The sequence below is a fragment of the Mobula birostris genome, chromosome 25, assembly GCF_030028105.1.
Source record: "Mobula birostris isolate sMobBir1 chromosome 25, sMobBir1.hap1, whole genome shotgun sequence".
Taxonomy (NCBI): Eukaryota; Metazoa; Chordata; class Chondrichthyes; order Myliobatiformes; family Myliobatidae; genus Mobula; species Mobula birostris.
The window spans coordinates 1,330,050-1,342,968 of record NC_092394.1 but is presented as its reverse complement, the minus strand read 5'-3'; the positions used below and the strand labels follow the sequence as shown (position 1 = coordinate 1,342,968).

At 47.3% G+C, this 12,919-nt stretch overlaps 1 protein-coding gene and 1 long non-coding RNA gene across 3 annotated transcripts in view; one reads left to right on the top strand and one right to left on the bottom strand.

Annotated features, from left to right (window-relative positions):
• The window catches only part of abr (ABR activator of RhoGEF and GTPase), an 89,445-nt gene that overhangs the window by 61,335 nt on the left and 15,191 nt on the right, over positions 1-12,919 (bottom strand). The window lies entirely within an intron of this gene.
• LOC140187865 (uncharacterized) overlaps positions 1-12,919 on the top strand; it is a 36,315-nt gene that overhangs the window by 10,600 nt on the left and 12,796 nt on the right. Inside the window, exon 2 of the long non-coding RNA XR_011883163.1 lies at positions 3,994-4,201. This is a non-coding gene — a long non-coding RNA (uncharacterized lncRNA). The remainder of the gene's footprint in view (positions 1-3,993; positions 4,202-12,919) is intronic.

Below are 12,919 nucleotides of genomic sequence, written 5' to 3'. Positions count from 1 at the left end.
TGGCTTGCCTGCAGAAGGCAGAGGGTGGTGGTGGAGGGAGTACATTCAGATTGGAGGACTGTGACTAGTGGTGTCCCACAAGGATCTGTTCTGGGACCTCTACTTTTCGTGATTTTTATTAACGACCTGGATGTTGGGGTAGAAGGGCGGGTTGGCAAGTTTGCAGACGACACAAAGGTTGGTGGTGTTGTAGATAGTGTAGAGGATTGTCAAAGATTGCAGAGAGACATTGATAGGATGCAGAAGTGGGCTGAGAAGTGGCAGATGGAGTTCAACCCGGAGAAGTGTGAGGTGGTACACTTTGGAAGGACAAACTCCAAGGCAGAGTACAAAGTAAATGGCAGGATACTTGGTAGTGTGGAGGAGCAGAGGAACCTGGGGTACATGTCCACAGATCCCTGAAAGTTGCCTCACAGGTAGATAGGGTAGTTAAGAAAGCTTATGGGGTGTTAGCTTTCATAAGGCGAGGGATAGAGTTTAAGAGTTGCGAGGTAATGATGCAGCTCTATAAAACCCTGGTTAGGCCACACTTGGAGTACTGTGTCCAGTTCTGGTCGCCTCACTATAGGAAGGATGTGGAGCATTGGAAAGGGTACAGAGGAGATTTACCAGGATGCTGCCTGGTTTAGATAGTATGCATTATAATCAGAGATTAAGGGAGCTAGGGCTTTACTCTTTGGAGAGAAGGAGGATGAGAGGAGACATGATAGAGGTATACAAGATATTAAGAGGAATAGATAGAGTGGATAGCCAGCGCCTCTTCCCCAGGGCACCACTGCTCAATACAAGGGGACATGGCTTTAAGGTAAGGGGTGGGAAGTTCAAGGGGGATATTACAGAAGGTTTTTTAACTCAGAGAGTGGTTGGTGCGTGGAATACACTGCCTGAGTCAGTGGTGGAGGTAGATACACTCGTGAAGTTTAAGAGATTACTAGACAGGTATATGGAGGAATTTAAGGTGGGGGCTTATATGGGAGGCAGGGTTTGAGGATCAGCACAACATCGTGGGCTGAAGGGCCTATTATGTGTTGTACTATTCTATGTTCTATACACACACACCTCAAACCCCACACACACATACACCGCAAAAACACAACAATAGACAATAGACAATAGGTGCAGAAGTAGACCATTCGGCCCTTCGAGCCTGCACTGCCATTCTGAGATCATGGCTGATCATCTACTATCAATACCCGGTTCCTGCCTTGTCCCCATAACCCTTGATTCCCCTAGCCATAAGATACCTATCTAGCTCCTTCTTGAAAGCATCCAGAGAATTGGCCTCCACTGCCTTCTGAGGTAGCGCGTTCCACACCTCCACAACTCTCTGGGAGAAGTAGTTCCTCCTCAACTCTGTCCTAAATGACCTACCCCTTATTCTTAAACTATGCCCTCTGGTACTGGACTCTCCCAGCATCTGGAACATATTTCCTGCCTCTATCTTGTCCAATCACTTAATAATCTTATATGTCTCAATCAGATCCCCCCTCAATCTCCTTAATTCCAGCGTGTACAAGCCCAGTCTCTCTAACCTCTCTGCGTAAGACAGTCCAGACATCCCAGGAATTAACCTAGTGAACCTACACTGCACCTCCTCCACAGCCAGGATGTCCTTCTTTAACCCTGGAGACCAAAACTGCACACATTACTCCAGGTGTGGTCTCACCAGGGCCCTGTACAAATGCAAAAGGATTTCCTTGCTCTTGCACTCAATTCCCTTTGTAATAAAGGCCAACATTCCATTAGCCTTCTTCACTGCCTGCTGCACTTGCTCATTCACCTTCAGAGACTGATGAACAAGTACTCCTAGATCTCTTTGTATTTCACCCTTACCTAACTCCACACCGTTCAGATAATAATCTGCCTTCCTGTTCTTGCTCCCAAAGTGAATAACCTCACACTTATTCACATTAAACGCCATCTGCCAAGTTTCTGCCCACTCACCCAGCCTATCCAAGTCACCTTGAATTCTCCTAACATCCTCATCACATGTCACACTGCCACCCAGCTTAGTATCATCAGCAAACTTGCTGATGTTATTCACAATGCCTTCCTCTCAATCATTGACATAAATCGTAAACAGCTGTGGTCCCAATACCGAGCCCTGTGGCACCCCACTAGTCACCACCTGCCATTCCGAGAAACGCCCATTCACTGCTACCCTTTGCTTTCTATCTGCCAACCAGTTTTCTATCCATGTCAATATCCTCCCCCCAATGCCATAAGCTCTGATTTTACCCACCAATCTCCTATGTGGTACCTTATCAAATGCCTCCTGAAAGTCAAACTACACCACATCCACTGGATCTCCCACGTCTACCTTCCTGGTTACATCCTCGAAAAACTCCAATAGATTAGTCAAGCATGATTTGCCCTTGGTAAATCCATGCTGGCTCGGCCCAATCCTATCACTGTTATCAAGATATGCCACTATTTCATCTTTAGTAATGGACTCTAGCATCTTCCCCACTACTGATGTTAGGCTAACAGGGTGATAGTTCTCTGTTTTCTCCCTCCCTCCTTTCTTAAAAAGTGGGATAACATTAGCCATTCGCCAATCCTCAGGAACTGATCCTGAATCTAAGGAACATTGGAAAATGATCACCAATGCATCCACAATTTCCAGAGCCACCTCCTTTAGTACCCTAGGATGCAGACCATCTGGACCTGGGGATTTGTTAGCCTTCAGTCCCATCAGTCTACTCATCACCATTTCCTTCCTAATGTCAATCTGTTTCAGTTCCTCTGTTACCCTATGTCCTTGGCCCATTCATACATCTGGGAGATTGCTTGTGTCTTCCCTAGTGAAGACAGATCCAAAGTACTTATTAAATTCGTCTGCCAGTTCTCTGTTTCCCATAACGATTTCTCCCAATTCATTCTTCAAGGGCCCAACATTGTTCTTAACTATCTTCCTTCTCTTCACATACCTAAAAAACTTTTGCTATCCTCCTTTATATCCCTAGCTAGCTTGCGTATTCAATACACCCCCACTACGTCTACACAGACAATACACTGCTTGATACACGCACACCTCAAACCACAAGCACACCACTCCCCATTCACATACAACATACTACGTGTGCACCTACCACACCGCACACACATGCTACACGTGTATACGACAGTGAACAGTGTGTACACACAAGGTGCTACATGTATGCTCCTACCATGCTACAGATATCGCAACATGCTATACCATGCCCCACATGTACATAACATGCCAAACTCCACAGAGTCACAGAGAAGTACAGCACAGAAACAGGCTCTTTGGCCCATCTACTCCATGCCAAACCATTTAATCTGCCTACTCCCATTGACCATATCCTTACCATCCATGTACCTACTCAACCTTCTCTTAAATGTTGAAACCGAGCTCGCACGCACCCATCACTTGTGCTGCAGTTTGTCCACACTCTCATGACCCTCTGGGTGAAGAACTTGCCCTTCTTGTTCCTGTTAAACTTCTCACCTTTCACCCTTAACTTGTGACGTCTGCTTGCAGTCCCACCCAACCTCAGTAGAAAAAGCCTGCTCGCATTTACCCTATCAATAGCCCTCATAATTTCGTATACCTCCGTCAAATCTCCCCTCAATCTTCTACGTTCTGAAGATACAGTTCTAACCAATTCAATCTTTTCTCAGATACAGTAAATCAGTCCTCCACAGCTGGCAATATCCTTGCAAATTTTCTCTGTACTCTTTCAATCTTGTTTACATCTTTCCTGTAGGCAGGTGACCAAAACTGCATACATACTGTAAACTGGGCCTCACCAACGTCTTATACAACTTCAGCATAACATCCCATCTCCTGTACTCATTACAGTGATCTATGAAGGCCAAAAGCTTTCTTTACAACCCACTTTCAGTGAATTATGGACCTGTATTCTCTGATCCCTTTGTTCTACCACACTTTTCAGTACCCTACCAGCTGCACCAACTCCTTAGTCACGTGTTAAACTCTACTCTTCCTGTTTCTGGCCTCACTAACAGGTAGCACAGGTAACAATCCTGAGATCAATAGACCCTGGAGGTCTTGACCTTTAACTTAGCACCTAACTCCCTGACACGAAGAAATCTGCAGATGCTGGAAATTCAAGCAACACACATCAAAGTTGCTGGTGAACGCAGCGGGCCAGGCAGCATCTCTAGGAAGAGGTACAGTCGACGTTTCGGGCCGAGACCCTTCGTCAGGACCCACGTAAGTGGCTGACAGTGTGGAAATGTATAGAAAGTAATGGTAATGTCTGTAAAGGATTGCGAGTCATTGAATGGTTTGATGTAAATAATTTTATTTTGAGTAAAGTATATTTTGTTTAAAAAACTACTAACACTGTCCACTCCAACAAAGGCCACTCCACCTGTCCACCTTATTTTAATTTGTTCTTGCCTATCAATTCCAATCGCTGATTGGCCACTGCATAAAACACTAAATTGCCATGAAATTCCCGTCTCCCCTTCCCCCACCAATACTCTGCAACCCTGTCTCCTTCAGATCCCATTGTCAGCTCCTGGGTCCTCAGAGGCTCCATCTTCCTCTCACCCCAACCCTCCCCTCTCCATTGACACTCCCAGCCTCCGCCCTCCCCCCTCTGATCCCAGCTCTCAAAATTCCAGCCTTGAACTCCGGGCCGGATCTTTATGTGCTGCTGTTGTGACACCTGTCTCCCCTTCCCCCACCACCACTCTGCAGCCTCGTCTTCCTCAGATCCCACCGTCAACTCCTGGGCCCTCGGAGGCTCCATCTTCCTCTCACCCCAACCCTCCCCTCTCCATTGACACCCCCAGCCTCCGCCCTCCCCCCTCTGATCCCAGCTCTCATCCGTGCCGGGTCTTTACCATCCCCTCCGACCTTCAACTGTCGGAGGCAGAACGCTCGGTCCTAAGTAAGGGCCTCACCTTTGTCCCCCTTCGCCCACACCTCAGCGAGTTCCGTGTTCACCACGATGCGGAATTTTTCTTCTGCCGTCTCCGTCTCCGAGCCTACTTCTTCGGCAGGGACTCTTCCACCCCCACCGATGACCCCTTCTCCCGTCTTCAACCCTCCTCTTCTTCACGAACACCCCGTTCTGGTCTTCTGCCTGCTCTGGATCTCTTTATCGCTAATTGCCAACGGGACATCAACCGTCTCGACTTCACCGCACCTTGTCCCCATTCCAACGTCACTCCTTCGGAACGCTCTGCTCTCCGCTCCCTCCGCACTAATCCTAACCTTATTATTAAACCCGCCGATAAGGGGGGTGCTGTTGTAGTCTGGCGTACTGACCTCTACCTTGCCGAGGCACAGCGACAACTCGCAGATACCTCCTCTTATTTACCCCTCGATCGTGACCCCACTAAGGAGCACCAGGCCATTGTCTCCCACACCATCACCGACTTTATCCGCTCAGGGGATCTCCCATCCACTGCTACCAACCTTATAGTTCCCACACCCCGCACTTCCCGTTTCTACCTCCTACCCAAGATCCACAAACCTGCCTGTCCTGGCCGACCCATTGTCTCAGCTTGCTCCTGCCCCACCGAACTCGTTTCTGCATACCTCGACACGGTTTTATCCCCCCTTGTTCAATCCCTTCCGACCTATGTTCATGACACTTCTCACACTCTTAAACTTTTCGATGATTTTAAGTTCCCTGGCCCTCACCGCTTTATTTTCACCATGGATGTCCAGTCCTTATATACTTCCATCCCCCATCAGGAAGGTCTCAAAGCTCTACGCTTCTTTTTGGATTCCAGACCTAATCAGTTCCCCTCTACCACCACTCTGCTCCGTCTAGCGGAATTAGTCCTTACTCTTAATAATTTCTCCTTTGGCTCCTCCCACTTCCTCCAAACTAAAGGTGTAGCTATGGGCACCCGTATGGGTCCTAGCTATGCCTGCCATTTTGTTGGCTTTGTGGAACAATCTATGTTCCGTGCCTATTCTGGTATCTGACCCCACTTTTCCTTCGCTACATCGACGACTGCATTGGCGCTGCTTCCTGCACGCATGCAGAACTCGTTGACTTTATTAACTTTGCCTCCAACTTTCACCCTGCCCTCAAGTTTACCTGGTCCATTTCCGACACCTCCCTCCCCTTTCTAGATCTTTCTGTCTCTGTCTCTGGGGACAGCTTGTCCACTGATGTCTACTATAAGCCTACTGACTCTCACAGCTATCTGGACTATTCCCCTTCTCACCCTGTCTCTTGCAAAAACGCCATCCCCTTCTCGCAATTCCTCCGTCTCCGCCGCATCTGCTCTCAGGATGAGGCTTTTCATTCCAGGACGAGGGAGATGTCCTCCTTTTTTTAAAGAAAGGGGCTTCCCTTCCTCCACCATCAACTCTGCTCTCAAACGCATCTCCCCCATTTCACGTACATCTGCTCTCACTCCATCCTCCCGCCACCCCACTAGGAATAGAGTTCCCCTGGTCCTCACCTACCAGCCCACCAGCCTCCGGGTCCAACATATTCTCCGTAACTTCCGCCACCTCCAACGGGATCCCACCACTAAGCACATCTTTCCCTCCCCACCTCTCTCTGCATTCCGCAGGGATCGCTCCCTACACAACTCCCTTGTCCATTCGTCCCCCCCATCCCTCCCCATTGATCTCCCTCCTGGCACTTATCCGTGTAAGCGGAACAAGTGCTACACATGCCCTTACACTTCCTCCCTTACCACCATTCAGGGCCCCAAACAGTCCTTCCAGGTGAGGCAACACTTCACCTGTGAGTCGACTGGGGTGATATACTGCGTCCGGTGCTCCCGATGTGGCCTTTTATATATTGGCGAGACCCGACGCAGACTGGGAGACCGCTTTGCTGAACATCTACGCTCTGTCCGCCAGAGAAAGCAGGATCTCCCAGTGGCCACACATTTTAATTCCACATCCCATTCCCATTCTGACATGTCTATCCACGGCCTCCTCTACTGTAAAGATGAAGCCACACTCAGGTTGGAGGAACAACACCTTATATTCCGTCTGGGTAGCCTCCAACCTGATGGCATGAACATCGACTTCTCTAACTTCCGCTAGGCCCCATCTCCCCCTCGTATCCCATCTGTTACTTATTTTTATGCACACATTCTTTCTCTCACTCTCCTTTTTCTCCTCCTGTCCCTCTGAATATACCTCTTGCCCATCCTCTGGGTCCCCCCCACTTGTCTTTCTTCCCGGACCTCCTGTCCCATGATCCTCTCGTATCCCCTTTTGCCTATCACCTGTCCAGCTCTTGGCTCCATCCCTCCCCCTCCTGTCTTCTCCTATCATTTTGGATCTCCCCCTCCCCCTCCAACTTTCAAATCCCTTACTCACTCTTCCTTCAGTTAGTCCTGACGAAGGGTCTCGGCCTGAAACGTCAACTGCACCTCTTCCTACAGATGCTGCCTGGCCTGCTGTGTTCACCAGCAACTTTGATGTGTGTTGCTTGAATTTCCAGCATCTGCAGAATTCCTGTTGTTTGCCATGAACTGATGTCTTATGCACTCAATTGGCAAACCTGAGTGAGCTACAGCTTCTCATCCTTCCGATCACAGATTGGCAACAACACAACCCAGGAACAGGCCCTTCGGCCCATCTGGTATATGCTGCCCATGATGCCCCACCCAAGCTAGAAACATTTGCCAGCATTTTATGCATACCCTTATAAACCTTTCCAATCCACCTAACTCTCCAAGTATCTTTTTATGTTCTTGCACCTGCCTCAACCACTTCCTCCTGTATCCCGTTCCACTTACAGACCACTTTCTGTGTAATGAAGTTGTTCCTCAAGTTCCTCTTGAACCTTTCCCTTCTCACTATCCTGTGAGAATCTACCCTGTGGTTCTTGATTCCCCAACCCTGGGGAAATGACTGAGAGCACTTTGTGATTTACTTAGCTCCATAAGATCGCCTCTCATTCTCCTGTGCTTTAAGCAATAAAGAACTAGCCAGTCTAACCCCTCCCTATTACTCAGTCCCTTGAGTACTGTCAGAGTCCTTGTCAATCTTTTCTTCACTTTTTCAATTTCATATCTCTCCATTGCAGAACGACCAAAACTGAAAACAATTCTCCAAGTGTGGCCTCACCAGCGTGCATGGCATCCCAACTTTTATACTTCATGCCCTGACAAGTGAAAGCCAATGTGACAAAGGCCTTTTTCACCACCCTGTCTACCAGTGACTCTATTTCCACTCTCGTCAGTGAAGTGGCCACACAGGTTGCTAGTGTGGTTAAGAAGGCATATGACATGCTCGCTTTTACTAGTCAAGGTATTGAGTTCAAAAGTCAGGAAGTCATGTTGCAGCTTTATAAAACTCTGGTTAGGCCGCATCTGGTGTATTGCATGTAGTTCTGGTACCCCCACTATAGGAAGGACGTTGAGGCTGTGGAGAGGGTGCAGAAGAGGTTAGGATGTGGCCTGGGTTAGAGGGCATGTGCTGCAAACAAAAGATTGGAAGATGACAGGAGACCTGATATTGGTTTACAAGTTCAAAGTTTAAAGGTAATTTATTATCAAAGTAGATATATGTCACCATATACAATCCTGCGATTCATTTTCTCATGGGCATACTCAATAAATCCACAACAGAATGATAAACATGACAGAATCACGGGAAGACCACACCAACTTGGGCGTTCGACCAGTGTGCAGAAGACAAAAGACTGTGCAAATACAAAAAGAAAGACACAATAAATATCAAGAGGAGTCTTTGAAAGTGAGTCCATAGGTTGTGGGAACAGTTCAGTGATGGGCCAAGCAAAGCTGAATGAAGTTATCCCCCTTGGTTCAGGAGCCTGATGGTTGAGAGGTAATAACTGTTCCTGTACCTGATGTTTGAGGGGTAATAACCATTCCTGAACCTGATGGTGCGAGTCCTGAGGCTCCCGATGACAGCAGTGAGAAGAGAGCATGTCCTGATTGATGAGGGTCTCTGCTGGATGCTGCTTTCCCGTGACAACATTTCGTATTGATGTGTTCAATGGTGGGGAGAGCTTTACCTGGATTGGGCTGCATCTTATGAGAGGCATAGACCGAATAGACTGACACTATTTTTTTCCAAGGATTTAAATGTTTAATACCAAAGGGAAAATTTTTAAGGTAAGAGCGGGTAAGTTCAGGGGGTTTGTGAGGGTCAAGTTTATTTTTTTTTAAAAAACACTTTTTTTTTTAAAAAGAGTGGTGGGCTCCTGGGTGGTAGTGGTAGAGCCATCTCTGTTTCCTGAGGAGACTGAGGTCTTTTAACATCTGCCGGACAATGCTGAGGATGTTCTACGAGTCTGTGGTGGCCAGTGTGATCATGTTTGCTGTTGTGTGCTGGGGCAGCAGACTGAAGGTAGCAGACACCAACAGAATCAACAAACTCATCCGTAAGACCAGTGATGTTGTGGGGATGGAACTGGACTCTGTCACGGTGGTGTCTGAAAAGAGGATGCTGTCTAAGTTGCATGCCATCTTGGTCAATGTCTCCCATCCACTACATAATGTACTGGGTGGGCACAGGAGTACATTCAGCCAGAGACTCATTCCACCGAGATGCAACACAGAGTGTCATAGGAAATCATTCCTGCCTGTGGCCATCAAACTTTACAACTCCTCCCTTGGAGGGTCAGACACCCTGAGCCAATAGGCTGGTCCTGGATTTATTTCCTGGCATAATTTACATATTACTATTTAATTATTTATGGTGCAACTGTAATGAAAACCAATTTCCCCTGTGATCAATAAAGTATGAGTATGACTATGACTAGAAGGCAAATGTGATAGAGGCGTGTTAAGATAGTCACATGAATGTGCAGGAAATGGGAGGATATGGACATTATGTAGTAGACGGGATTAGTTTAGCAGGTGTGTATTGAGTTCAACACAACATGGTGAGCCTCAGGGCACATTCCTGTGCTGTACAGATGAATAATCTTCTAATTCCTTCAATCTGTTCTCAAATCAACCCCTCCCCCCACCCACAGACTCTCTGGGCAATGTTAATTTAGAGATACAACACAGAACAGGCCCTTTCGGTCAAATGACCCACCCTGCCCAGCAACCCTGGTCAATTCACAGAACAATTTATCATGGCAAATTGACCTACTACCACTTTGGACTGTGGGAAGAAACCAGAGCGCCTGGGGGAAATCCACATGCTTACAAGAAGGACGTACAAACTTCTTACAGAGGATCCAGAATTGAGGTCCAAACCCCGACACCCTGAGTTGCAATCGCATTGTGCTAACGGCTACACACAGTGGCATCCTCACTTTAAAGGAACACGCCCTTCCTGCCGAACAAATCTGTGTTGTCCAATTACCTACTAACGTCTACATCTTTGAAATGTGGGAGAAAAACATATTCCTACACCGGACTGAGCGACCACATGACCATAGAGTCATATAGCATGCAACCAGACCGTTCGGCCCATTGTGACCATGCCAGCCAACACCGATCCCATTCTGAGTTCATGGCCTGCAGCTTTCGGTGCAGGGCACTTCAGCTAACCGTGTGTTGACATTGAGGGAGTACCGGCCTCCACCACTCCTTCAGATACTCTGCTCCAGATTGCACCAAAATATTCTTACTCACATCATCGAAATTTAAATAATCTCCCTCAAAAGATAATTAGCAGGTCAGCTTTTGAACTACGCTCCTAAACTGTGGAACTCAATACCTAACTCATAGAAACATAGAAAATCTACAGCACAATACAGGCCCTTCAGCCCACAAAGCTGTGCCGAACATGTCCCTACCTTAGAAATTACTAGGCTTACCCAAAGCTCTCTATTTTTCCAAGCTCCATGTAGCCATCCAGGAGTCTCTTAAAAGACCCTATCGTATCCGTCTCCACCACCGTCGCCGGCAGCCCATTCCACACATTCACCACTCTGCATAAAAAACTTACCCCTGACATCTCCTCTGCACCCATTTCCAAGCACATTAAAACTGTGCCCTCTCGTGCTAGCCATTTCATCCCTGGGGAAAAGCCTCTGACTATCCACACGATCAATGCCTCTCATTATCTTATACACCTCTATCAGGTCACCTCTCATCCTCTGTCGCTCCAAGGAGAAAAGGCCGAGTTCACTCAACCTGTCTTCATAACGCATGCTCCCCAATCCAGGCAACATCCTTGTAAATCTCCTCTGCACCCTTTCTATGGTTTCCACATCCTTCCTGTAGTGAGGCGACCAGAAATGAGCACAGTACTCCAAGCGGGGTCTGACCAGGGTCCTATATAGCTGCAACATTACCTCTCGGCTCTTAAACTCAATCCCACGGTTGATGAAGGCCAATGCACCGTATGACTTTTTCTCAGCAATATTTTATCATTTTTTTTAAATAAAGAGAGCATAGTATAAAGGAGATTTGTGCAGTGCATAACAGATGTATCAAATGTACAATTCACATTTATGAAAGAGATGCACCCATAGTACAATCATGCTTTGATTATCTCCTCACCCCTCCCAGTCCCCAACTCCAAACCATCATTGCATTAGCACAAAGGGTTAAACAGAACCTGTGTCCCCACAGAGCTGCATTGGTATAGAGAAGGTGCGGTGGTGCCAGCCAAGTCTCTGTAATGGCCACTACATCATAATTCCATATATGGATCCAAGCTCTCAGTTCATCACCTTTGTTCCTGAAGCTTCTTGCATTGAGGTACACACATTTCAGCCCTTCTACCTTACTGTCTTTACACCATTTATTCTGCTTCTCTTTCCTCAAAGCCTCTCTGTATGTTAGATCTGGCTTTACTCCATGCACTTCTTTCACTGCTCTATCGCTCTGGGTCCCATCCCCCTCGCAAATTAGTTTAACCCCTCCCGAACCATGCTAGCAAACCTAGCTGCAAGGATATTGCTCCCCCTCGAGTTCAGGTGCAACCCATCCAATCTGTACAGGTCCCACCTTCCCCAGAAGAGATCCCAATGATCCAAAAATCTAAAACCCTGCTCCCTGCACCAACTCCTCAGCCACGCATTCAACTGCCATCTCCTCCAATTCTTACCATCACTGTCACGTAGCACTGGCAGCAATCCTGAGAACGTTACCCTTGAGGTCCTGCTCTTCAGCCTTCTGCCTAGTTCCCGAAACTCACACTTCAGGACCTCATCCCTCTTCCTGCCTATGTCGTTGGTCCCAACATGTATCACGACTTCTGGTTGCTTTCCCTCTCGTACCAGGATGTCGTGCACCCGGTCAGAGACATCCCGGACCCTGGCACCCGGGAGGCAACAAACCATGCGGGTGTCCTTCTCACGTCCACAAAATCTCCTGTCTGCTCCCCTGACTATAGAGTCTCCAATGACGACAGCTCTCCTCTTCTCCGTCCCACCCTTCTGTACCACAGGGTCAATATTTGGGACAGAGTTTGGAAAACATCTTTCCAGTATTTTTCCAAGCTAGGGCATGTCCAGTACACGTGGATAAGGGAAGCCTCGCCCCTTTTGCATTTGTCGCAGCAGGAATTAACATCTGGATAAATGTGAGATAATTTAGTTTTAGACATATGGGCCCTATGTATGACCTTGAACTGTTACAAGCAGTGGCGGGCACATAAAGAGGTTGAGTTAACTAACTTAAGAACTGAATCCCATACATCGTCTGACAGTGAGGAATTTAAATCTTGCTCCCAGGCAGTTTGAATTTTGTCAAGGCGGGCTGGCCTCAGAGCCGCTAGCTTGTCGTAAATAGTAGATATTAGACCTTTGTGCAATGGATTCATGCAGAGAATCATATCAACGATGTTTGTGTCGGATGTCTCAGGGAAGTTTGGTATCAGAGGGCTGATAAAGTGTCTAATTTGCAAATATCTGAAGAAGTGGGTGTTGGGTAAGTTAAACGTTGCAGACAGTTGTTCAAATGATGCAGAACAGTTGTCTATAAAAAGATCTTTAAAGCGCCTGATGTCCTTTCTATACCAGTCTTGAAACGTTGGATCATGTATAGAAGGCTGGAAGAGATG